Source organism: Pinus tabuliformis, chromosome 1_2 (assembly GCF_031772625.1).
Source record: "Pinus tabuliformis cultivar Carrire ecotype Pingquan chromosome 1_2, CPIR1, whole genome shotgun sequence".
Lineage (NCBI taxonomy): Eukaryota > Viridiplantae > Streptophyta > Pinopsida > Pinales > Pinaceae > Pinus > Pinus tabuliformis.
Window position 1 is genome coordinate 556941368 of NC_142298.1, and position 27006 is coordinate 556968373.

Consider the following 27006-nt stretch of genomic DNA (forward strand, 5'->3'; position numbering starts at 1 on the left):
AATCAGAGCTTCCTCCAACTTCGATGGTTCAAGGGGTTTCTAAAGAGTCGATCAAATTTCCACTAACCCATAGTGATAAGGTCCCACTTTCATAATGAAACCGAGGGAAGAGTTTTGGAGGAACGCGGGTTTACCCGAGGATAATGTCATGCGGGTTGTTGAAACTTTGACTAAGGTGGGATGTGGGGAAGGCTCTGATGTTGGGACACCCAAGGAAAGAAACACTATTATGGGCACTCTATCTAAAGCGGGTCTGAATATGGAACTGGGGCTCTCGAATGTCTCTAAAGTCATAGATGAAATGGTATATGAGTTTTATCACATGTCTTCATACAAGAGCGAAGGCGTGGGCCATTATAAATTTTTGTATTAATATTAGTTGTGCCTTTTAAAAGATTTAGACTTTTTATCGGTCTCGTATTCTTGGCATATATGTTGGCTTATGATGGTGGATAGCATTATATGCTTATATCAAAGAACAATATGTGGTTTTGATGTATTTAGTGGTGTCGAGATGTCAACTATCTTGGTATGCTGGAATACACACTGGATGTGTATCTAGAGAATGTAATTTTGTATCATTTTAATCAATAAAAGAAAACTGTGATTTTTTGTGTGGAAGAAAATAATTTTAAAAATAGTAGTAATTTTGTTAATTGTTATGATATTTTTAAATCTTGGCAATGTGAGATGTATCATGAGGGTTTTGATGTCTATTTTAATTTACTAGTCATTTCTTTTATATGGCTACACTGGTTCCTATCAAGATCAAAGACTTTACCCTTCATTGTAAAGATTTGTGAATACACACATACACACTTTCACTCCCCATTTTTTTGTTTTGCAAATTTGTGAGTCTATTTGAGTTTACTAGCCATTTCAACTCGTTAAAAATTGTTTTTTAAATTTGTGAGTCTATTTGAGTTTACTAGCCATTTCTTTTATATGGCTACATTGGTTCGTATGAAGATCAAAGACTTTGCCCTTCATTGGTAAAGATTTGTTAACACACACACATACACACTTTCACTTGCCATTTTTTGCAACTCGTTAAAAATTGTTTTGCAAATTTGTCGAGAAACTACCTACCTACCCTAACTACATATTGCTTAAAATTGTTTTGCAAATTTGTCGAGAAACTACCTACCTACCCTAGCTACATATTGCTTGACAATTTAAAATGTAAAATGGTACCATTTTTTGCAACTCATTAAAAAAAGTTTTGCAAATTTGTCGAGATACTACCTACCTTAAGTACATATTGCTTGACAATTTAAAATATAAAATGATATTAGTACCCAGTGAATTTCATATAGTTATTATATAAAACTAAAAATCAACAACTCAGTGTATTTGTCAAACTCTTGAATCCACAAGCTTTGGAATACCCTACTAGAAACATCTATGTAGTAAACATAATTTTAAAAAGAAAATTAACTCCAACGCTGAATTAATCTTGCCTAACGAAAAATAAAAGTAAAAAACCTGTAAAAACATGAATTGAAACCCTATTATTAGCAAAAATGTGTATTATTGTTGGCAAAAATGTGCATTTGTTTGATTGCCATTTCAGTTGGAAAAGCATATAAATTGAAAACCAAAACAAAAACGTGTATGGAAAATGCACCAAAACAACATCCAACCAACCTGGACCCAAAAAGCATCAACCCATCCTTTTAAAAATAGAAAGCATCATTTTTTTAAAATAGAAAGCCAAGAATTGGACATTTAAAAAGCAAAAAAACATCAAATCAACCCTTCTGTCTTTTTTTGGAAAAAAAAGAAAAAGCCCAAGAATTGAAATTTAAAGAAGCGCGAAATCTGAATTGAAGAGAGGAGAGCAGGGATTTTGTCTATCGATAACTGGTAGACGGTTCTAGTGGAAGTAGAGGCGGTCATAGCCGTTGAAGGGAATCCCTATATATATATATACATATTAAGTCTTTATCAGTTTTCCAGCATTTTCCTCCCTCCTCCGTATCCAGTCTAGTATGCTTGTGTTGTTGGGCTGTCTGAGTCTGTGGTTTGAGTCTGGGTCTATTTGTGTTTAGGTCGAGTTTGAGTCAGTCATGTCTGTCTCTGTGTCTTTGTATGTATATGTGTGGGATAGAGGAGGAGGAGGAGGCTGGAGTGAAGCGGAGACAAGAGCAGGGCAGGGCAGGGCAGTGGAGCCGTTTCATGGAAATCAATTGTCTCTCGGACATTGGCTCTGAGCTGTTTCATGGAAATCAATTGGCGCATGGAGATTAATTAATTATTTCTCAGAAATAGTATGAATCCAAATATATTTAATTTGAGTATTTCTGTGTTCATCTCTGCTCTGCTGAATCAAATTATATTTAATTTGAGGATTTATGTTCATCTCTGCTCTGTTGACAGAACTAATTCCATTTCATTACCTTGTATTTTTTTTGTGCAGTGTAAAATTGTAAATTACTGAACAATCTACGCCAGGAATGAATGAAGGGTTGACGTTGTTGCAGGGAAATTAATGACGGAAAAGATCGTTGACGTTGGCACTGTTCAAAGCCTACTTAACTGAAGAAATAAAATCACTAATCCCAATTCCAGGTATATATATATATAGCCTGCATCTCTCCTAAAAATGGTGCAGCGTTACCCATTTTTGTGGGATTGAAGGCTCTGCGTCCTCATCAATCATTTCAACCTGATTTGTCCACCATTTCAATCAGATTTAATTTCGCCTTCGTTGCTTCAATCGGCCTGTGTACGGCTCTGGCTTAAGCAGTTTATCGCCATGCCAAGCATCCCTAGCTTTTTGCATGACTTCTCATAGCCTCGTGTTTGGGTTGGGTTAAATCTACGGTGTATTTGTTTAATTTGTGGTTTTGCGGTATAATAGTTTTTGGTTCATGGAGATGAGAATAGGTTTTGGTTCAATTGTCTCTCAGAAATGGTATGGCAGAGTCAAATTCTATTTAATTTCAGAATTTCAGTGTCTCTGCTACTAATTCCATTTCATTATTATGCATTGTATATTATTTAACAATCTTTACGGGCTAATGGATGAAAGCAGGAAAGAGGTTGTCGACGTGGTTGAGAAATGAATGAAAGAAGGAAAGAGGTGGTTCACGTTGTTGCTGTTCAAAGCCTACAGGCTCGCTGAAGAAATGAGATCGAATCCCAATTCCAGGTATGTAGAGATGGCCCTGTATGATTAGTTTAAACCTGGCTAATTGAAGGCTATGCTTCCTCCTCAGTAATTTCTATTAGATTTAATGTTTCCTTCATTGTTTCAATCGGCCTGTGCACCTTTGTCTCTGGCTCTAGCTTCACCAATTTATCCCCTGCGAATTTGTCACTGGCTTTTTGAAAGACTTCTCATAGCTCTGTATTTGGCTTTAATCTCTGCTGTGTATTAGTTTAGTTTAGTTTGTGGGGTTTAACCTCTTCTTTATTATAAGTTTAACCCATATTGTTTTCATATAACTTGTTGTGTTTTGTGTTCTTTGTTCGTTTAACCCGTGGTTTGGTTGTTGGTATAACTCACTGTGTATTTGTTTCGTTTAGGTTGTTGGTATAACTCACTGTGTATTTCTTTTCTTTAACCTGAGGATTTTTGCCATAACATGGTGTGTATTGTGCCGTGTGCATCAGCTGCCATGGATTTAAGGCTCTGTTTCTTCCTCAATAAATTTAATTTACTTTTGTGCCGTGTGCATTAGCCATGGATTTAAGGCTCTGTTTCCTCCACAATAATTTAATTTTACCTCACCTCTTTTACCCTTGATGGGGCTCTGTTTCCTCCTCAATAATTAATTTTACCCTTGATGATTTAATTTTACCTCACCTCTTTTACCCTTGATGGGCTCTGTTTCCTCCTCAATAATTAATTTTACCCTTGATGATTTAATTTTACCTCACCTCTTTTACCTTTGATGGCCTCTGTTTCCTCCTCAATAATTAATTTTACCCTTGATGTGGCCATTTTTAACGCTCTGCTTCCTCCTCCTCAATCAGTTATATTAGATTTAATTTTTCCTTCATTACTACTTCAATCGGTCTCCAGCTCTAGCGTCACCAATTTATCCCCTGCGAATTCAAGCATCAATGGCTTTTTGGATGGCTTCTTGGGTTTAATCTGCTGCTGTGTATTAGTTTAGTGTGTGGTTTTCCTGTATAGCAGCTCTTCTTTATTTATCAGTTTAACCCATGGTTTTAGCGATAACCGTGTTTAATGGATTTAAGGCTGTCATTCCTCCTCAATAATTGCAACAACCTGATGTGATTTCAATTAGATTTAATTTCTCCAATCCGCCCACCTGTGTACGCATGTCTCTGGCTCTACCTTAACCAGTTTATCCCCATCAATTCAAGCATCTCTGACTTTTTGCTGGACTTCTCACAGCCCTGTGCATCTCTGACTTTTTGCTTGACTTCTCACAGCCCTGTTTTTGGGGTCTTTTTTGGATATTACTTTGTGCTGTGTGTTCGGCTTCTTTCTTTTTGTGGTATTTTTGAGCTTTTAAGTGAATGAACGAAATATTGAGCAATTGTGTTGTGTGATCAGGGTGGGTTATCATTAGGTTTTTTCCAGGCTGCTTGACACCCCAACCCAATCCAATCCATGAACTATTATTGTCTAAGGTTAGGTTAGTGCAACACTATGGAATCATCGATTCATTCCAGGATGAGCTTAGGTGTAATCATCTATTTAGTAGAACCAAATGGCCACCTATATATATGTGTGTGTATATATGAAATCACCATTTGCAATTTGTACTGATGGATTGATTTCCAGGAGAGATGGTCAATGGCTCTGAATTTTTATTTTATTTTTTATTTTATTAGTATTCATATTAATTATATTATTAAAATTAAATAAATTAATTTAAATTTTTATATAAATTATAGCTATCATTTTTATATGGAAAAAGAATATTGTGCATTTTGTTTTTCTATATTTCTTTTTTAATGGTAGTTTTGCTTACAAAAGTTGCTCTGTTTTTTTATATTTCTTTTCTAATTTCAGGTTTGCTTACAAGAGTTGCTCCTAAATAAGGGTTTACTTATACTTTCTGAAAAGTATCAACGTAGGTACCACCATTTTCATTATTTGAATATATAATAGAAGAGATATATGTGCAAGAGGAAATACAAAATTTGCAATATACTTCATTAAAAATATTTCATTTTTTCATGTGTTTTTTTTCCTAATATTTATATGTTGTGTGGCAGATTTATTTACATTTACAGGAATGGCTTTCTGAAAAATACCAATGAAGGTACGTTCATTTTCACTATTTGAGTATATAATAGAAGAGATACATATAAAAGAGGAAATACAAAATTTTCATTATACTCCATTAAATAAATATTTCATGTGGCTTTTTTCCTAGTATTTATATGTTGTATGTCAGATTTATTTACAGAGATGGCTTTTCGTTAGGGTTCTACTCAAAGTAATATTTATATGTTGTATTGCAGATTTATTCACAGCAATGGTTGTGTTCTCATTATGGTTTTGATCAATGGAAATATTGATGTAATTATTTTCTTTTCTCAATATTGTGAGAAAATTATGTACATACACTTATTAATAAAGTGATTTTTTTAATGGAAGGAGTTTTAACTCCTTCCAAATGCTCGAGGAGGATGGGGCCCCATTCTTCTTAGAGTAGTGTAGAGTTTTTTGTGGGTTGATTATTTTTCCTTAAACTCATACATATCACAATACATTTACTTTATAGCATTTATATTTAAAACATGCAATTCTACACTTCAATTATATCAATTTTATATTTTAAAATAATTTGGGCACATAGAAATTATACAATTTTACACAAATGCATGAAAAAACACTAAATATCTCTCTACTACACAAACCATTCATATTATTTTCATTTTTATACTACTTTTGCATTTTTATTGTTTTTTGAAGGATTTTTGCCATTTGTGTATTATTTCATATTATTTTCATTTTTATATTATTTTTGTTTTTGATTGACTTTTTGAAAATTTCTGGTTTTTTTGTATTATTTTATATATTTATTTAGTTAAATAAGATGATACCTTTGGTATTATTTTATATATTTATTTAGTTAAATAAGATGATATATATATATATATAATTGATAAAATTCTGAATTGTGTAATATGTATTTATTCTTCTGAAGTTGCATATCTATTTGTGGTTTTCAAAATGTTTTATTTTAATATTGAATCTAAATCCTATGTTGTGTGTTTATTTTTTTGAATTTGTATTATCTATGTTTATGCCAAAATGGTTGTATAAATATTTGAATGTGATTTGAAATTGGACACAAATTGAAATTCTAATGTGTTTGTTGTATTGAATTGTGCTTGCAATGAATTTTGTTGTGTAAATTTGAATGTATATATAATGTAGGTGTGTGTTCGCTTATTTGAATTTGTATTTTTGTATGTTTATGCCAAAGTGGTTGTATGGATATTTGTATGTGATTTGAAATTAAACACGAAATATAAATTGTAATGTGAGTTTTGTGTATTGAATTTCGATTGCAAAGGTGTGTTTTTTGTATTGAGTTGTGATTGCAATGAATTTTGTTTTGTAGAATTGAATGTCTAGATGTAATCTAGGTTTGAAATAATGTATTGTGTGCTTACTTATTTAAAATTGCATAACCATATTTGAGTGTTTGTTTTTGTATCGACTTTAAATTGTATAATGTGTGTTTAATTATGTGATTTGAAATTGGAGTGTGATTTGAAATTGTGTTGACTTTAAATTGTATGTGATTTGAAATTGCATTGACTTTAAATTGTAATGTGCTTAGTGTATTGATTTGTAGTTGTGATGAGTTTTACTGTGTGTAATTGTGATTGCAAATGTGTGTTTTTTGTATTCAATTGTCATTGCAATGAAAGTTGTTTTGTAGATTTGAATGTGTGGATATAATCTAGGTTTGAATTAATGTATTGTGTGCTTACTTATTTAAAATTGCATAAGCATATTTGGGTGTTTGTTTTTGTATCGACTTTGAATTGTATAATGTGTGTTTACATATGTGACTTGAAATTGTAATGTGATTTGAAATTGTATTGACTTTAAATTGTATGTGATTTGAAATTGCATTGACTTTAAATTGTATGTGATTTGAAATCGTATTGACTTTAAATTGTAATGTGCTTAGTGTATTGATTTGTAGTTGTGATGAGTTTTATTGCGTGTAATTGTGATTGCAATGAATTTTGTTTTGTAGAATTGAATGTGTAGATACAATCTAGGTTTGAATTAATGTATTGTGTGCTTACTTATTTAAAATTGCATAAGCATATTTGAGTGTTTGATTTTGTATCGGCTTTAAATTGTATAATGTGTGTTTACTTATGTGATTTGAAATTGTGATGTGCTTAGTGTATTGAATTGTAGTTGTGATGAGTTTTATTGCGTGTATCTAATGTAGATTTGCTTACTCCTTTGAACTTGTATATGTATGTTTGCTTATTTGAATTATATGCATGTGTGTTTGTTTGAAATTGTTTATGTGTGTATATAGAGTGTTTTGTTAATGGTTTGTTATGTATATTGTATGTGATTTGAAATTGTAATGTGTTTGGTGTATTGATTTGTAGTTGTGATGAGTTTTATTGTGTGTATCTAATGTAGATTTGCTTACTCCTTTGAATTTGAATATGTATGTTTGTTTGTTTGAAATTGTTTATGTATGTATATAGAGTGTTTTGTCAATGGTTTGTTATGTATATTGTATGTTTGTATGTGATTTGAAATTGTAATGTGCTTGGTGTATTGATTTTATTGTGTGTATTTAATGTAGATTTGCTTACTCCTTTGAAGTTGAATATGTATGTATATAGAGTGTTTTTGTCAATGGTTTGTTATGTATATTGATTTGAACTTGTATATGAATTCGTAATGCTTATCTTTGTCATGTTGATATTGTTTGTATTTGATGTAGCATATGCATGTAAGAGTGGTTTTATCAATGTTATGTTTGTGTCATTTGAAATTGTAATGTGCTTGGTGTATTGATTTGTAAGTGTGATTAATTTTATTCACTGTATTTAATGTAGGTTTGCTAAGTCCATTGTTTTCAAATTTGTATATGTATGTTTGTTTACTTGAAATTGTTTATGTATGTATCTGAAGTGTTTTGTCAATGCTTGGTTATGTATTTTGATTTGAATTTGAAATGTTTATCTTCTTCGTGTTGATATTGCATGTGTACGTAAGAAGGGTTTTTATCAATGTTATGGTTTATGATGTATGTTTGTATGCAATTTGAAATTGTAATGTGCTTGGTGTATTGATTTCTCATTGTATTATTTCAAAAAATATTATATATTATTATTTTTTTTCTATTTCAAACTTTTTAAATATTTTGAAACTTTTTTTTTTTCTTTTTCTTTTTCTTCTTTTTAAATGGCTTTTCTTGCATTTTTTGCATTTATCATTTAAAAACTAACAAGTTAACTGTAACACTTGCAATAAAATACATACATTTTATTATATATAATTTATCTCATTCTTGAGAAAAATAAAAAATATTATTAATAACTATTTTTAAAAATATCAATATGATTAATTATAAATTTTTATCATAATTTATTTCCATTCATGCTAAGAAATTAACATGTTGTTAAAAAAATACATTAATATTATTAATACTTTAAGTATTAAATTAAATAAAAAAAAAAAAATTCCATTGAAATCATTAACCATTTAAGTTATTAAATCGATATAATTAAAGCAATTGTGCATGTTGATATGTTAAAAACCCCATATCAACAATGCACAGTTTTTGGGGCAAATTAGCTTCCACCTTCCCGTGGTTGACCCTGTTAGTAGAGATTATAATCTCGAAGCAAAGAGGAGCTGATGAAAAATTATTATAATAAAAATAAATAAATTATTATAGTTATTATAATGCATAATAAATAATAAATTATTATAATAAATATTTAAAAAAAATTGTTAATAATTTATAAATTAAGTAATTATTATAAAAAAATTATTCCCAACAATGAAATTTAACCTGCTTAAAATATCGCATTTCAAACCAATGAAAATGAATTAAACACTACCTTACTCAATAAGAACTCATAATAACAATGCAATTACAAGCACAAAACAAAAAGAAGATTTTTTAATTATTAATGCAAATTATTATAATCAATATTTAAACCTAATATATATTAAAATTATTATTATAATAAATTATAAATAATAAATAATTACAGACTATAAACAAAATAAATAAATTATTATAATAAACGTGATATATAATAAAGAAATTATTATAATTACTATATTAAATGACTAATTACTTTAATTAATTAATTAATTATGAGTAATAAATAAATATTTAAAAATAAATAACTATTATAATAATTAAATAATTATTATTTAAAAATAAACGTGATAAATAAAATATTGAATATTATAATAAATATAAATAAACATATCCCAACAATAAACTATATAAATTTTACCCTATTTAAAAGATAATAGTGAAAATGAATTAAATGCTACATTTTACTCAATAAGAAAATATTAATCCAACCAACTAAAACGTTTTTATAAATAAACTTTTAAATAGTGAAAATGAATTAAATGCTACATTTTACTCAATAAGAAAATATTAATCCAACCAACTAAACAATTTTTATAAATAAATTGACTCACCTTTATTGTAAGATAGAAAAAGTGGTGATTCCATCCTTTAGTATCTTTACACTTGAAGAGATGTTAACAATCAATGTGGTACATAAATTATATTGAATTAAGTATTTTCCTTTTATTAAATCAATAATGTACTAAAAAGTGAAAGATAGTTATTCCCATGTTTATTTAAAAAAAAAAAAATCAATAATTATGATATTTTGTCAATATAATTTATAAAAGTATACATTCACCATATTAAATTAAATCAATATAATAAAAGTCAAAGACATAATTATTCTTCACATGTATAATAAATAAATAAGTATTATGACATTTTATCCAACATGTGCGTTACACTGAAAAATATAATTTGAAAATTGTGCATACTCCATATTATATTAAATTTTGCCTCCTACTAAATTGACTACATAATAAAAACTAAAGACAATTTGAAATAACAAAGCAATGCTTCCACTTAAGGTATTAGGTGCATCTAGGGTCGCAACCAAGTGGAGTCTCATACAATCCTATTTATAGAAGCCCATTAGAGGGCAAATTGTTCTTCTATTCAACTTTAGGGATGACTACATCCTAGGCTCATGCTTGGCTAGTGAAACAAAAAATATAATTCATTTGCATAATTTAATTTAACTCTCTCATATAGGTGTTTCTCAAGTCCTTCCAATAATTATGCAACATAACAAGAGCGTTATTTGTTAAATATTTAGCACTTTGAACAACAATATCCAAAATACATAATATATTCATGGTTATAAAACATGCACATTACGAGTTTGACTCGAGACCTTGTGATCCTTATCATTTTTGTATAGTATTTGTGTAGTTATATCACATTAATTAAGGCCTCTCTAACCTACCCAATTGCAAGCTTTCTATCAAAATGGTAGGTGTATATGAGTCGACCTAATGGCTATGAACACGTGCTTCCTCATATGAGGCCACATGTTCAAATCTAGAGTTGGGGTAGAGTATGTACACTTTTGTGGACCTTAGTAGTCAAATTACTACGTGAAGACAGGTCCTACACAAACAAGGAAATCTCATACATCAATTTGGTGTCTAACCATGACGTTAAAATTATATTATTATTAATATTCGTATGGCCTTTCCCAAAAATACAGTATCACATTTGTACTCTTATCACTCTAGATAGTGGAAATTTGACTTTCCTTCAAATATTGATTTTTTCCATGTAATTTAGTCAAGACAAACTTGAAATTGTTATATATAAACATCTGTCTTACTAAGATGGATGATGTCATCTACAAAATGCGGGGAAGTGAGTTACAAGTTTGACACGAAACCTTGCAATCGTTGCGGTTGTTGTATAGTATTTTTGTAGTCATATCACATTCATTAAAGCCTCACTAACCTACCCAATTACAAGATTTCTATCAAAGGGGTAGGTGTATATGAGTCGACCTAATGGTTATGAACATGTGCTTCCTCGCATGAGGCCACATGTTGAAATCTAGAGTGTGGGTAGAGTATGTAAATTTTCGAAGACTTTAGTAATCAAATTGCTACGTGAAGACGAATCCCTTGTTACACAAACAAGGTGATCTCATACATCAATTTGGTGTTTGGGCTTGACCATGACTTTAAAATTAGACTATTATTATTATTATTCATAGGCCTATACAAAAATACTTTGTCATATTTTGTATTGTGATCAATCTATATAGTGGAGATTTGACTTACTCTCAAATATTGAATTTCCCTACCTAAATATTATAGTTACGTAATTTATTCAAGGTAAGCTTGAAATTGTTATACATAAACATCCAACTTACTATGATTCATGTCATCCACAAGAATGTGAGGAAGCATCCTTTAGTTTTCCCCACAAGGTTTTCCTTCAAGAGGAAACCACACATGACTTTAAGAAAAATAAATGAGCACTCCATTTAAAAAGTAAAGGTCATGCAAACTTTGAAATATGAAAGGAAACTTATGATGAACTATATAGACATACCCCTTACCAAAGGTTGTGGAATGTCCCATCCTCCAATAACAAGGACCTTAATGACCTAAATGAAGTAAAAGTTAGCCAACCCTACAAACTCTCCATTCTTAATTTTATTTAACTTTAATACTTTTAAGAACTTATCCTTTTTAAATCTCAAAGGATTGAATATGAGGCCTCTTAGGTTTGGAAAATTAATACATAAAGTTCCCTGGAATTTCTCCAATTCAAAGTGATAGTGTTGGCCCATAGATATGGGGTATCTTATATTTTGCAAACCCCATCAAAGCCATCTCACTAAAAGATAAAAGTAATGGATACGAATTATACTAGAAATTTTATGAAATACACACATTCCTTGCCCCATCAGTCTAAGACCTAAGTTTTCCACAATCAATAATGAGTGCCTTCAACAACAAAACAAAACCGAAGCCCATTCTTCTCTAGCATCGCACATCCCCAAGTTAAAACTACAATCATGTATAGGCTCTGAAATCATACACTTTAAATGCCTTCAATTCATGCGAAATGCCTTTAAAAGATATGCAAACTACATGAAATGGATATGCCTATCAAAGACACATACTCTAATAATAGTGGAAAAATGTGTAGCGAAAGCATCCAACCAAATCTTAGGTCACACTAACATTCTAGTATATTTTTAGAAATGTTTCTTGGACAATATTTTTTTACATTAAAATAAAACCACTAAATCTTACAAAGGGCTTAATCATTTACATAAATCCATCAACACGGATACCATCAACCGAGTAACTAAAGACAACGGTATAAGTCAAACAATCAACTAATTTGATAGACGCCTTAGATTATTTGCATACCACAATGCAACAAAGAACAAGGTGGGCAGTCGATTTCTTATGAATAATTTAACCTGCGAAACTCATACGATGTTCAAGTTGCTCCCAAAAAGGATCAACCTTCGTTGACCTAAAGGAATTCCCTATTTATCTTGAAATTTAGCCTCCTAAAAATATAGCATACCACACGAACACATTGAGAAGCATATTATCTATTTATATAAATTAAAAAATGCATTTGGCATCATTGAAAACATAAAACAAGTCCACACATCGAGAAGCATATTATCTATTTAGATAAATTTAAAAAATAAAAAATAAAAATACATTACGCATCATTAAAAGCATAAAACAAGTTTTTCATGAATTTGATAGTATGCAACTAGAGTTTTCCAAGAGGAAAAACACGTATTCTACATGAGAAGGCATAATAATTTATTTCAACGGATCACTAGATAATAGCAATGACCTTCAAAATTTAAAACCAAACTTATATTACAAAATTAGATAAATATTAAACCAAATTTACATTTGAAAATTAGCTAAGTACTAAAACAAACCATAGTTCTTAACGAATTACAACCCCAACTAAAAATTTATGATTCCCAACATCACTTGCCATACAACTTCTGAAACCCACCACAAAGGACCAAATGCATCCTTCCAAAATGATTCCTAACAGAGGACCAACCTTCGCATATCTACAGGAATTCCCTCATCTTGAAATTTGGCCTCCACTATATCAATATTGTGGAAGCTCTTAGCGTCAACTGTAATACTCCTATCAATGAATGTCTTCACAAAAATCTGCATACCCCCTCAAAAATGAAGGAAAAGAAGCATTGCAGATTCCCCTAACTGTCATTATCGGCCATAATCAACCAGAGTTCTACTATCATCTTCACATTGCTTTCCCAACAAAGAACAATCTTTGATGATCTCAAGGAATTCCATCCTTGCCTTGAATTTTGGCCTTGTTCATGGTATCTGAAATCTCAACGTCAATAGTAATTGTCTTCCCAATTAGAGTTTCGACAAAGATATGCATTCCACCTCTCAAACACAAAACCAAGTGAAAAGATGATTTCTTTTGGATGTTTATAATCACTTCAAGTACAACCATCCTCCAGTTTCTTTCTAGCAAGATTCATTGTTAGTAGCTAGAATGTATGCCCTCTTCAACTTGTATCTTTTCCTAGCTTAACTTGTATACCCTCCTTAATGGTGCCCAAGATCTCCCCCTCAAAAGAATGGTTTTTCCACTCAAAGCTAAATACAGAATTCCATCCCACAATTGAGGAAAGGCAGCAAATGCTTTCCAATGAGTTTCTGGAATCTTGACGTTCACATTGTCAAAATAGTCAGAACTCTCTACCCCTAGATATAGTATTTCCAATGAATACCTTCACTAGCTCTTTTAAGTTAATGTCTTTACAAATATCTACTTATTGGCAACCACTGATACAAAACAAGCCTCCATACCAAAAAAGTGTATGATAAAGTGAATCAACTTTTATAATAAAACAATTCGAACAAGAAATATATAACTTACCCTTCTTTATCCTTAAAACTGCAAATAAACTTCAACATATACCCAAAAAATGTATGATAAAGTCGATCAAATATTTCAATAAAACAATTCAAACAAGTAAGAAATAGAATTCCCTTCTCTATCCTTCAAACTGCAAATAAACTTCATTTCCAAATAGGTTATGAGGTAAATGTTGGAAATAATACTGAGAGGGGGGGTGAATCAGTATTATTTAATTCTTTTAATAAATCTTCTTTATTTGTTCTTTGAATTGTTTTTGCATGTTAGTACCATAAAATAATGAGCATGAACAAAAGAAAACAGATAGTCACACCAAAGAACACAAGATGTAAGGTGGAAACCCAATGTGGGTGAAAACCACCTGCTGCAATATGTCTCTATCTTCTTTCAAATTAGAAAATCCTTTTACAATGGTTTTGTACTGGTGCAGTCCTTTACCAGTACGCAGGCTGCAACCTGCAGAGAGCTACAACTCTCTCTCTCGTTTTCCAGTCTCTCCTGGAAGGGAGCTACAACCCCCTACTTCTTTTCTTACAATGACCACTTTTCATGAATTTTCAAACTGGATCCATAAGCATCAAATAATCATCAAGTATAAGAGAATCACCCAGTCAACTGTAGTAACCAGATCAACAATAATAGGACCAAACCCAGAACACAACAATGATAAACAAAGATTTTAAGAGAAGTAAGCACCCTGCTCAACTGCTCGCCTGCTTATGTAAGCACCCTGCTCAACTGCTGGCCTGCTTACAGTACTCACCCTGCTCAACTGCTTGCCTGCTTACAGTACGCACCCTGCTCAACTGCTAGCCTGCGTACCTCGCTCTGAGTCCATTGAACTACCTACGGACCTCCGCACCTGCACCCCTTCTGTGCCTGCGTACCGGCGCACCTGCAACCCTTCTGTGCCTGCGTACCGGCGCACCTGAAACCCTTCTGTGCCTGCGTACCGGCGCACCTGAAACCCTTCTGTGCCTGCGTACCGGCGCACCTGAAACGCTTCGTTCCTGCGTATGTACGCACTTTTCTCTCACTGTGCCTGCGTACCTTTGGGCATAGATGATTTCAAGACTTCAGAAATAACCCAGACAGTCAGATCTACAGATCTGAACATGCGCCGAAGAGATCTCGGTCCATCAGTAGATTCGCCTTCTTTAGATCTAGACCAGATCTAGCCCTCATAAGATATTCAACCAAAAACATGCTCAAGCCAAATGATCTCCTTTGCTTTATATAGGAAAACTCTTCCTTAAAACATGGATCAATACCACGAGCCGACACCATAATAACACAATACCGTCGGCTAAATACCAAGAGTAAAACATAAGAAAACCCCACATGTGAATTTCTTTGCCTTGAAATGTGTGCACTGGGGGTACGCACCTCTTGAACGGGATAACTGCGGGTATGTACGCACTTTATGTAACACTGACCTGCGTGTAATAGCATTGTTGTTGTCCTTCTTCAAATATGTACAAATTATTTGGAGTTCTTTTGCCTTTGATCACTGTTTTACCTGTATCAAGATCACGAACAAGACATCCATTTGATCTGAATATAACCTCGGTTCTTTGATCACACATCTGGCTGACACTTAGAAGATTATGCTTCAATCCATCAGCATACAAAACATTTCCAGCCTTGACCTTTTCTTTTAACTGAGCAATGCCCTTTCCTTTTATAGTTGCAGGAGTATCATTCCCAAAAGAGACTTTCTTTCCCTTTTCTAGAGTAGAATAAGACTCAAGTTTTTCTTTATCACCTGTCATATGCTTCGAACATCCACTGTCAATGTACCATAGATTTTCCTGTCCCTGTGCATAAAATGCTACAATAAAAGACTTGGCAGAATTGTTGACAGCATTGATTTAGTGGTTGATGAGAAGGGATACATTCCTAGGCAAGTACATCATGAAGAAGAAGAACCTCAAGAAGAACCAGAGGAGCAAACAAGAATAGAAGAAAAGACTCCATCCAGATATGTTCAGAAGAACCATCCAGAATCTCAGATTATGGGGCAGAAAGAAGCAGGTGTACAAACAAGAAGAACAGTTGCAGAAGCTTCAAGCTATTTGGCATTACTCTCCTCTACTGAACCACAAAATGTAAAAGAGGCATGTAAAGATGAATGTTGGGTGAAAGCAATGGATGAAGAACTTGAGCAAATCGAAAAGAACAACACTTGGGAGCTGGTTCCTAGACCAAAAGATAAGAATGTTATCGGGACAAAATGGGTCTTCAAAAACAAATTGAATGAAAATGGAGAAGTAATTAGAAACAAAGCCAGACTTGTTTATAAAGGGTATGCGCAGCAAGAAGGAATAGACTTTGAAGAAACCTTTGCTCCTGTTGCAAGACTTGAGGCCATCCGAATGTTCCTTGCTCTCTCAAGTTTTCAAAACTTCAAAGTATTTCAAATGGACGTGAAATCAGCCTTTCTGAATGGAGACTTGGAAGAAGAAGTGTACATTGAACAGCCAGATGGGTTCATTCTTGGAAATGATCCAAATCTTGTATGCAGATTGAAAAAGGCTCTCTATGGTCTCAAACAAGCTCCAAGGGCTTGGTACTACCGTTTGGACAAATATCTTCATCAACAAGGCTTTTCAAAAGGATCAGCAGATAGAAATCTTTATATAAAAGTTGAAAATGACAAATTGCTAATACTTGTTGTGCATGTAGATGACATTATTTTTGGGAGCAATGAAGAAGCTATGAGTCAAAACTTTGCCTTGGTCATGCAGAAAGAATTTGAAATGTCCTTGCTAGGAGAACTGACATATTTCCTTGGTTTGCAAATTCAACAAAAAGAAGGAGGAATCTTTTTATCTCAAACCAAGTATCTCAAACAGATTTTGAAGAAATATGGTATGGAAGATGCAAAACCAGTATGTACACCCATGGTCACAGGATGTAGCCTCAGTGCAAATGATGAATCTACAGCAGTACATCAACCAACCTACATATCTATGATTGGAAGTTTACTTTATTTGACAGGTACTCGACCAGACATCATGCATGCAGTTAGAATAGTTGGAAGATTTCAGGCAAATCCGAACATGGAAAATTTTATGGGCTAATGTTCGCCCAGTGGGCTAATTTTCCATGATTTTTCCACAAAAAAGATTCGCCAATTTCCAATTTTATAAAAGACGATTCGCCCAAATTTTAGAATATAAAATTATTTTACCTTAAAAATCGCCAACATTATAGAGATACTATATATAAAATAATTATAAATTTGATTAATTTTACAAATATATCAATAAAAATTTATAATTTTCATATTAGGGATTAGTGAGATTCGCCAATGTTTTTAAACTTCAAGAAAATTTTCCATCCTTAAAATTTTCCTTGAATCCGAAGGAGACTCATCTTCAAGCAGTGAAGAGAATTTTCAAATATCTTCAAGGGACTCAAAATTATGGCTTATGGTATCCTAGAGATACAGATCTTACACTTCATGCTTATACAGATGCAGATTGGGCCGGAAGCGTGGATGACAGGAAAAGCACAAGTGGTGGTGCGTTCTTTATGGGTTCCAGACTGGTATCTTGGTTCAGCAAGAAACAGAGTTCGATTGCCTTGTCTACAGCTGAAGCGGAATATGTTACTGCTGCATCTTGTTGCACCCAACTCCTTTGGATGATGCAGACTTTGCAGGATTTTCAAATCACTTGTACACCACCAATCCCCATCTTATGTGATAACACAAGTGCAATCAGCATCTCAAAGAATCCTGTTATGCATTAAAAAACCAAGCACATACCAATCAAGTATCATTTTCTCCCGGAACAAGTGCTTGAACAGAAGGTCAAGTTGGAGTATGTTCCTTCTAAGGAACAAGTTGCTAATATTCTCACCAAACCATTGCCCAGGGACACTTTTGAATACCTCAGGCAAAAGTTGGGGGTTGTTGATGCATCATCTTATTGCTGAACCTCTTTTGATTGATGGTACAGGTTCAGGGGGAGCATATAATGCATTGTTGGCATTATGGAGGATGTGCAGAAGGAGATCTTGGAAGTAGCTGCAATATGTCTCTATCTCTTTCATGGTGGATTATGGAGATCTGGTTCATATTCAGGGGGAGCATGTTCTTAGGGGGAGCATAACCCTTTGCCCTTGATGTCAAAGGGGGAGAATGAAGCTGAAGTTTGAGGTTGCCATCAAGTCCAAAGGGGGAGATTGTTGGCATTATGGCTAAAGTGTTGTCCTTGATGGCAACCCATTCAGGTGATAGATCACTGTACTTCAAGTCAGCAGCAGAGATTGATGATCAGCTATCAAATATTGAAGAAAATAAGGGGTACGCAGGTACACCTTACATAAGGTGCGTACACGCAGTTCGGTGTTACATAAAGTGCGTACATACCCGCAGGTCAGCCGTTCAGGAGGTGCGTACCCCCAGTGCACACATTTCAAGGAAAAGAAATTCACATGTGGGGTTTTCTTATGTTTTACTCTTGGTATTTAGCCGACGGTATTGTGTTATTATGGTGTCGGCTCGTGGTATTGATCCATGTTTTAAGGAAGAGCTTTCCTATATAAAGCAAAGGAGATCATTTGGCTTGAGCATGTTTTTGGTTGAATATCTTATGAGAGCTAGATCTGGTCTAGATCTAAAGAAGGCGAATCTACTGATGGACCGAGATCTCTTTGGCGCATGTTCAGATCTGTAGATCTGACTGTCTAGGTTATTTCTAAAGTCTTGAAATCATCTATGCCCGAAGGTACGCAGGTACAGTTAGAGAAAAGTGCGTACATACGCAGGAACGAAGCGTTTCAGGTGCGCCGGTACGCAGGCACAGAAGGGTTTCAGGTGCGCCGATACACAGGCACAGAAGGGTTTCAGGTGCGCCGGTACACAGGCACAGAAGGGTCGCAGGTGCGCCGGTACGCAGGCACAGAAGGGTTGCAGGTGCGGAGGTACGCAGGCACAGAAGGGTTGCAGGTGCGGAGGTCCGCAGGCAGTTCAATTGACTCAGAGCGAGGTACGCAGGCTAGCAGTTGAGCAGGGTGCGTACATAAGCAGGCTAGCAATTGAGCAGGGTGCGTACTGTAAGCAGGCAAGCAGTTGAGCAGGGTGAGTACTGTAAGCAGGCCAGCAGTTGAGCAGGGTGCTTACGTAAGCAGGCGAGCAGTTGAGCAGGGTGCTTACTTCTCTTAAAATCTTTGTTTATCATTGTTGTGTTCTGGGTTTGGTCCTATTATTGTTGATCTGGTTACTACAGTTGACTGGGTGATTCTCTTATACTTGATGATTATTTGATGCTTATGGATCCAGTTTGAAAATTTATGAAAGTGGTCCTTGTAAGAAAAGAAGTAGGGGGTTGTAGCTCCCTTCCAGGAGAGACTGGAAAACGAGAGAGAGAATTGTAGCTCTCTGCAGGTTGCAGCCTGCGTGCTGGTAAAGGATTGCATCAGTACAAAACCATTGTAAAAGGAGTTTCTAATTTGAAAGAAGATAGAGACATATTGCAGCAGGTGGTTTTCACCCACATTGGGTTTCCACCTTACATCTTGTGTTCTTTGGTGTGACTATCTGTTTTCTTTTGTTCATGCTCATTATTTTAAGGTACTGACATGCAAAAATAATTCAAAGAACAAATAAAGAAGATTTATTAAAAGAATTAGATAATACTGATTCACCCCCCCCCCCCCGTACCCCTTATTTTCTTCAATATTTGATAGCTGATCATCAATCTCTGCTGCTGACTTGAAGTACTGTGATCTATCACCTGAATGGGTTGCCATCAAGGACAACACTTTAGCCATAATGCCAACAATCTCCCCCTTTGGACTTGATGGCAACCTCAAAGCTTCAGCTTCATTCTCCCCTTTGACATCAAGGGCAAAGGGTTATGCTCCCCCTAAGAACATGCTCCCCCTGAATATGAACCAGATCTGCAACGAAGAACCATAATCCACCATGAAAGAGATAGAGACATATTGCAGCTACTTCCAAGATCTCCTTCTGCACATCCTCCATAATGCCAACAATGCATTATATGCTCCCCCTGAACCTGTACCATCAATCAGAAGAGGTTCAGCAATAAGATGATGCATCAACAACCCCCAGCTTTTGCCTGAGGTATTCAAAAGTGTCCCTGGGCAATGGTTTGGTGAGAATATCAGCAACTTGTTCCTTAGAAGGAACATACTCCAACTTGACCTTCTGTTCAAGCACTTGTTCCCGGAGAAAATGATACTTGATTGGTATGTGCTTGGTTTTTGAATGCATAACAGGATTCTTTGAGATGTTGATTGCACTTGTGTTATCACATAAGATGGGGATTGGTGGTGTACAAGTGATTTGAAAATCCTGCAAATTCTGCATCATCCAAAGGAGTTGGGTGCAACAAGATGCAGCAGCAACATATTCCGCTTCAGCTGTAGACAAGGCAATCGAACTCTGTTTCTTGCTGAACCAAGATACCAGTCTGGAACCCATAAAGAACGCACCACCACTTGTGCTTTTCCTGTCATCCACGCTTCCGGCCCAATCTGCATCTGTATAAGCATGAAGTGTAAGATCTGTATCTCTAGGATACCATAAGCCATAATTTTGAGTCCCTTGAAGATATTTGAAAATTCTCTTCACTGCCTGAAGATGAGTCTCCTTCGGATTTGCCTGAAATCTTCCAACTATTCCAACTGCATGCATGATGTCTGGGCGGGTACCTGTCAAATAAAGTAAACTTCCAATCATAGATCTGTAGGTTGGTTGATGTACTGCTGCAGATTCATCATTTGCACTGAGGCTACATCCTGTGACCATGGGTGTACATACTGGTTTTGCATCTTCCATACCATATTTCTTCAAAATCTGTTTGAGATACTTGGTTTGAGATAAAAAGATTCCTCCTTCTTTTTGTTGGATTTGCAAACCAAGGAAATATGTTAGTTCTCCTAGCAAGGACATTTCAAATTCTTTCTGCATGACCAAGGCAAAGTTTTGACTCATAGCTTCTTCATTGCTCCCAAAAATAATGTCATCTACATACACAACAAGTATTAGCAATTTGTCATTTTCAACTTTTATATAAAAATTGCTATCTGTCGATCCTTTTGAAAAGCCTTGTTGATGAAGATATTTGTCCAAACGGTAGTACCAAGCCCTTGGAGCTTGTTTGAGACCATAGAGAGCCTTTTTCAATCTGCATACAAGATTTGGATCATTTCCAAGAATGAACCCATCTGGCTGTTCAATGTACACTTTTTCTTCCAAGTCTCCATTCAGAAAGGCTAATTTCACGTCCATTTGAAATACTTTGAAGTTTTGAAAACTTGAGAGAGCAAGGAACATTCGGATGGCCTCAAGTCTTGCAACAGGAGCAAAGGTTTCTTCAAAGTCTATTCCTTCTTGCTGCGCATACCCTTTACAAACAAGTCTGGCTTTCTTTCTAATTACTTCTCCATTTTCATTCAATTTGTTTTTGAAGACCCATTTTGTCCCGATAACATTCTTATCTTTTGGTCTAGGAACCAGCTCCCAAGTGTTGTTCTTTTTGATCTACACAAGTTCTTCATCCATTGCTTTCACCCAACATTCATCTTTGCATGCCTCTTTCACATTTTGTGGTTCAGTAGAGGAGAGTAATGCCAAATAGCTTGAAGCTTCTGCAACTGTTCTTCTTGTTTGTACACCTGCTTCTTTCTGCCCCATAATCTGAGATTCTGGATGGTTCTTCTGAACATATCTGGATGGAGTCTTTTCTTCTATTCTTGTTTTCTCCTCTGGTTCTTCTTGAGGTTCTTCTTGAGGTTCTTCTTCTTCATCATTCTGTCGTTGGGGGTAGCCTTCATCTTCTTCGATGTCTTCATGATGTACTTGCCTAGGAATGTATCCTTCTCATCAACCACTACATCAATCCTTAGCTCTTGTTGTTCAACACACGAGAGTGTTATGCTTGTAACTTCAAGAAAGCGAGGTGAGTGCCTGGTGAGTGCGTAATGTGACTTTGTTTTTGGGTTCTATTACTATAAGGGAGAGGGTAAAAGTGAGCCTCTAGATGAGAGGCAGTAGTACCACCCAGGGAGAGACACACGAGAAACAAAAAGGGTCTGTCTAGCATCCAGTGGAGTAGTCCACAGCGGATGACGTAGTCATTAAAACCGAAGTACAAGGGAAAATGCGTACACCGTCCAGCGGAGTAGTCCACACATGGGTGATGGTCGTTATAACCAAGAAAACAGAAGGATGGTCTGTCTAATGTCCAACGGAGTAGTCCACACGGACGAGACAACAGTGATAAACAATACAACACATCTTCAACAATGTAAGTACTAAAATAACTGAAGTAGTTCAACTATCTTAGTATAGGTTAAGAAAACATGCATTACAAATGTTTAAAAAATAGCCTTACAAATAGATACAAAACATGCGTGAAAACGTGTTGGCCTGAGAGAGGCTTCTGAATTAAGAAAAAGTTCCAAGACACATTTGTACACCATACATCACTAGCCCCAGTAGTGGGACATTAGAGCCACTCCTCGCTCCTCAAAGAACATACTACAGACTCTCAAGGCTATGTGGGAGGAGCCAAGGTGAAAATTCCTTTGCTTATACAATGAGGGGGTATATATAGCCAAGGGGGATAACTGACCCTTGTGACTCTTCGACTTCCCTCATGACTGTTTGACTTCCTGTGAATTTTCGACTTACATGATTCTTAAACTTCATATGTGCATCTCTTGGACTTTCACATTACATGACATTTGATTACAAAAAGTATGGCCCATAGTAGGGATGTGGCCGAAACAACTCATGACACAGCTCGACATGACACGGTTGTCATGTACTGGTTGACTGTGGTGCCCGCGTCGAACTGCTATGATGTTGAGTGATGGGTGTGATATCGGTGCATCATGTCTTCACCTTCGCATGGCAAGATGCACGGGGTCTTCGATGGTCTTGGTCTTTGCTTGATGGTGCACATGTATTTGTCCCTTTGGCTTGCTGCTCGATGTGCTTCTTACGTTCGTTCAACTGCGAGCAAGTCTTCTAGCATGCGCTCCTTCCTCATCCTGTTCGGCGCCGAGCCATGTTACATCAATGTACCTGTTCCTGCAAACGCTCATGACGAGACGACATCAAATCCAAAAATCTCCTAGTCTAGCATGGTGCATTGTTTTTCGTTTCGGGTGCAGGTGCCTGAGAGGGAGGACAAGGCACTGAAACTGCGCAGAGCACAACTCAAGCCGGGATGATAGGCTCCGGAGCACTGTCGGGAAAAACTGCGCAGATGTCACTAGGAGGCGGATTTGCACAATCCGAGACAACAGTGACAGCTGCAAGGTAGAACCCAGGTGGGCAGAACTGTGCAGTTCCTAGGAGGAAGCAAGGCAGGGTGTCGGGAGGAACTGCTGGGAAATTCAGCGTGGTTTCCAAGATGAGGATTGGGCATGTCACCCGAGGGTCCAGCTGAGAATCTGCGCAATTTTCAGGAGGGAGACAGAGCGGGCAACAGGAGGTACTGGCAGACATTTATGCGCAATTTTCCAGAGCAAGGCTAGATCGGGTTGCGGGGAGCTGCTGGTCATAACTGGGCATTTTTGAGAGACAGTGTCGGACAGGAAGTTGTTGCAAAGTTTCCGGGATGAGTGCAGAGCGGGGCAGCAGGGAGAGAGCCAGTCAAAACTGCGCAATTTTCAGAGGGGGAGAAGGGCAAGCCAATAGGGGTAACTGCTAGTCAAATCTGCACAATTCCTTGGAATAGTGCAGTGATAGGCAGCACAGGCCTAACTCACATGACTGCGCAGTTTCTACAGACAGTGCAGGGCAGGTAGCTGGGAAACTTCTGCGTAGTTTTGGGGAACAGTGCAACCTCAGGTCACAGTGCAGTTTAGGTTTTCTGGTAGACCAGAGGGAGGCTTGATGAGTGATCTTGCGAGAAGCACAAATTGGGTCGGAATTTGGGACAACTTTCGCGTAGTTCTCGGAGTTAGTTAGCATGCTCACTTCCAGGATTGTGCAGTGTAGGCTGCCCCGGAGGACAGCCTCAAGCTTTGCGCAGTTCTGGGCAGCAGAGCAGGGTCACTGAGAGCTGAGACTACGAAATGTAGCTCAGTCGGGATGCAATTGATGGAGGGTTGTCCGATCGACAGATTTTTAGGAAAAATCGCTAAGTGTGAGAGAAAGTGAACTTGTGCATACATGACATTGTGATCACACACTTAGGATGACTCGATGATAAGACACCTCAAACCAACAAGACAAACATGTGCTCATTGAGACTGACTTAAGGTTAAGAGTGAAAAGTGTGTCACTTGAGATAGATCTCGGAACGACCGCGACCACACTTGCGTGACAGTGCTTGCAACTTTGTGTGTGAGAATGACTGACGTTCACAAAGTGAAAACAACTCATGCACACAAAAACGAACCTTCAAAATTGCCAGAACAAACTCGCAAGCATGACATAGCAATCAACATGCCAAAAGATGACCAGTGGTCAATCAAGAAAAAGGGGTGTAAAGACTCGATATGAGCTCAAGGAATGAGCCCGAGTGTTTGCAACCATTAGGGGAAAACCAAGGAAGGCTCTGAATTTTGGATACAGGCCAAAATTTTGGAGGGTTTTGCAGCCACTACAACAATTGGCTTATATTCCGGAAGGGAATTAATGGCCGCATAAGTCATGGGAAGCGAAGTGACTTTCTGGAAACATTTATAGGACCACGATTATCTGTTGAATTTCGAGGGAGAAAACCGAACAATTTTACACCTTACCATATCTTCTGAGGGAGATGAACTCCCAAAATTCGACACCTGTGGTTTAGCGAGCAAGAAACCCTGATTGTTTTAGCGTAATCAAGGAGAACGGACTTTAAACCCTAGTCTCACAGTGAAGACTACCAAAGGCCAAGATGAATATTGCCAAATGATTAACCTAGCCTCGGAGGAAGTTCTTTTTTTTCCATTCAATCTATCCAACAATCGGAAACACTTAACCACAGAGTAAAGGGTTGTAGATTTCGAATAGTTGTGCCCAGGGAGGAGGAGGCGGCTCTGATACCATGTTAGACCCACATGGAATGTGAAGAGATATGAAGGATAAAACAGTGAATTTCGTTTTACTATTAACGTAGATGTACATTTATAATACATTCTTATGACTATTGGATTCATCTTCTAACGTATCTTGGACTCCTTTGACTATTTATCTTCCACACCATAACCCTTAGAGGATTGGCTGTCCAGCAATCCTCCACCTTATGTTGAAATAAGAAGCCTTTCGCAATTATAAGGGAGATCATTATTATTTGAAATTTGTTGCCTCAGAGTAATAATGTAGCTTAGTTGTTCATTTTCTTTCAAAACTAGATACACCAACTAGCATTTTAAATAAATGAATCCCCAAAAAATTGGGAAAATACTGACAAGACATCTTCACCACCATCCAACATGGTGACGCATACACGGGACTTGCCATTACCAAAACCAGATCGAGATCCACAATATATAACGAAACAAACAATCTTCCTATAACCAACTGAGCTCATTTTCTTAACATCAATGTATATGACCTGCATTGAGTATCACAATAGTTTGCATGAATATTAAATAAGAACATTCAATCAAGCTAATTTAGTACGATTTCATTTAAGCACTTGTAACGTTGATGGTAAAATACATATTCTAAGAAAACTATCCAACAAATACCTATGATCAAATGCAAATGTGGGTAGGAATAACAAATCATAAGTTTTTAAGAAGCCATATCAAATTGGGACAATGAGAAAACTAGATAGAAAGAATTGAAAACTTGAATGCTAAAGACTATTGTTTCTTTAAGCGTGGGGTGGGAGTGGGACCTGAATCAAGATCATGGACCTAGGGAGGATGTCTCCCAGGCCACAGCCTGGGCTCAGTGAGTGCCTTTATTCTCTCCTATTACCAATTGTGTGGTGCCTTTCCATAGCCAGCTCCCCATGGATGGGCTTTTCCATTCATCCCCCTTCTCATTTGGTGGTTTTGAAATTCTTAACACCTTTTCCTCCTCTCAAGGGTTTATTGAGGAAGACTTCATACAAATCGTTCCTCCTTTTGCAGCCAAGAATGTATCTTTAAGGGGGGTGGCACTGGGTGTAAGCAGTTTTTTCAATGCGTTGTTGGAGTCAGATGGTGTAGACAAAGTTATCACTTCAACAAGTCTAGTCAAGCTTGTAAACGTCCATTGTGGTGGTTCGAAAAATGGGGGATTTCAACTTCTCGAGGAGCAAAAGTGGCAGATAGTAAGAGAAATAAGAGAAAATGTTTGAGGATGCGGAGTGAGCGCCCAAAGATGAATCTAGGGAGGACGTTATGATGGAACAAGTTTTGGAGTTGGTCGAAAAGCTGGTGGTGGGTTTGTGTGAGGAGGTCGCAAATTCAATTTCAAAACCTTTTCGGTCATAGTGGGTGGAATGTACCCTAATCCAACGTATTCAGAAAACCCCTGAGGTATGTTTGCTAGCAAAAGGATGGTTCCAACTAAAGTTACAATCTTGAGGTGGATTTGATTCCAGTGGTTTTCAGAAAATGGACTCTTCTCTTTGATGTGAACAGAGAGCGAATGGATGCTATCCTCATTTTGGTTCATCTTTCGGGCCTTCCCTCTCAGTATTGGAGTCCCAAAATCCTTCAGGATATTGGGAACTCCTTGCTCTATTTCTTGAAAGTTGACATGTCTTGTCTGGAAACAGGTGATGGATCAATGGCGTGCAGTCTTTTTAACATTGATCTAAGAGAAGAGTTGATAGATGAAATGGATATTGGGGTTGTAATGGCCCGCATGCAATTTTTTGACTTCGAAGGGGTGCCTTTTAGATGTTGGCAATGCCATAAATATGGGAATTTAGTGGAACAATGTGGACTTCCTCCCTCCAAGAAGCCATGGAGGGAATCAGAGCTTCCTCCAACTTCGATGGTTCAAGGGGTTTCTAAAGAGTCGATCAAATTTCCACTAACCCATAGTGATAAGGTCCCACTTTCATAATGAAACCGAGGGAATATTTTTGGAGGAACGCGGGTT

At 36.1% G+C, this 27006-nt stretch overlaps 2 long non-coding RNA genes across 3 annotated transcripts in view; one reads left to right on the forward strand and one right to left on the reverse strand.

Moving 5' to 3' along the window:
* LOC149206815 (uncharacterized) overlaps positions 1-27006 on the reverse strand; it is a 256541-nt gene that overhangs the window by 141763 nt on the left and 87772 nt on the right. The gene's annotated exons all lie outside the window — the stretch shown is intronic.
* On the forward strand, positions 1967-5636 carry LOC149206818 (uncharacterized). The gene is made up of 6 exons (XR_016251955.1): positions 1967-2270; positions 2420-2571; positions 3038-3154; positions 4994-5054; positions 5200-5246; positions 5449-5636. It is a non-coding gene; the product is annotated as an uncharacterized LOC149206818 (long non-coding RNA).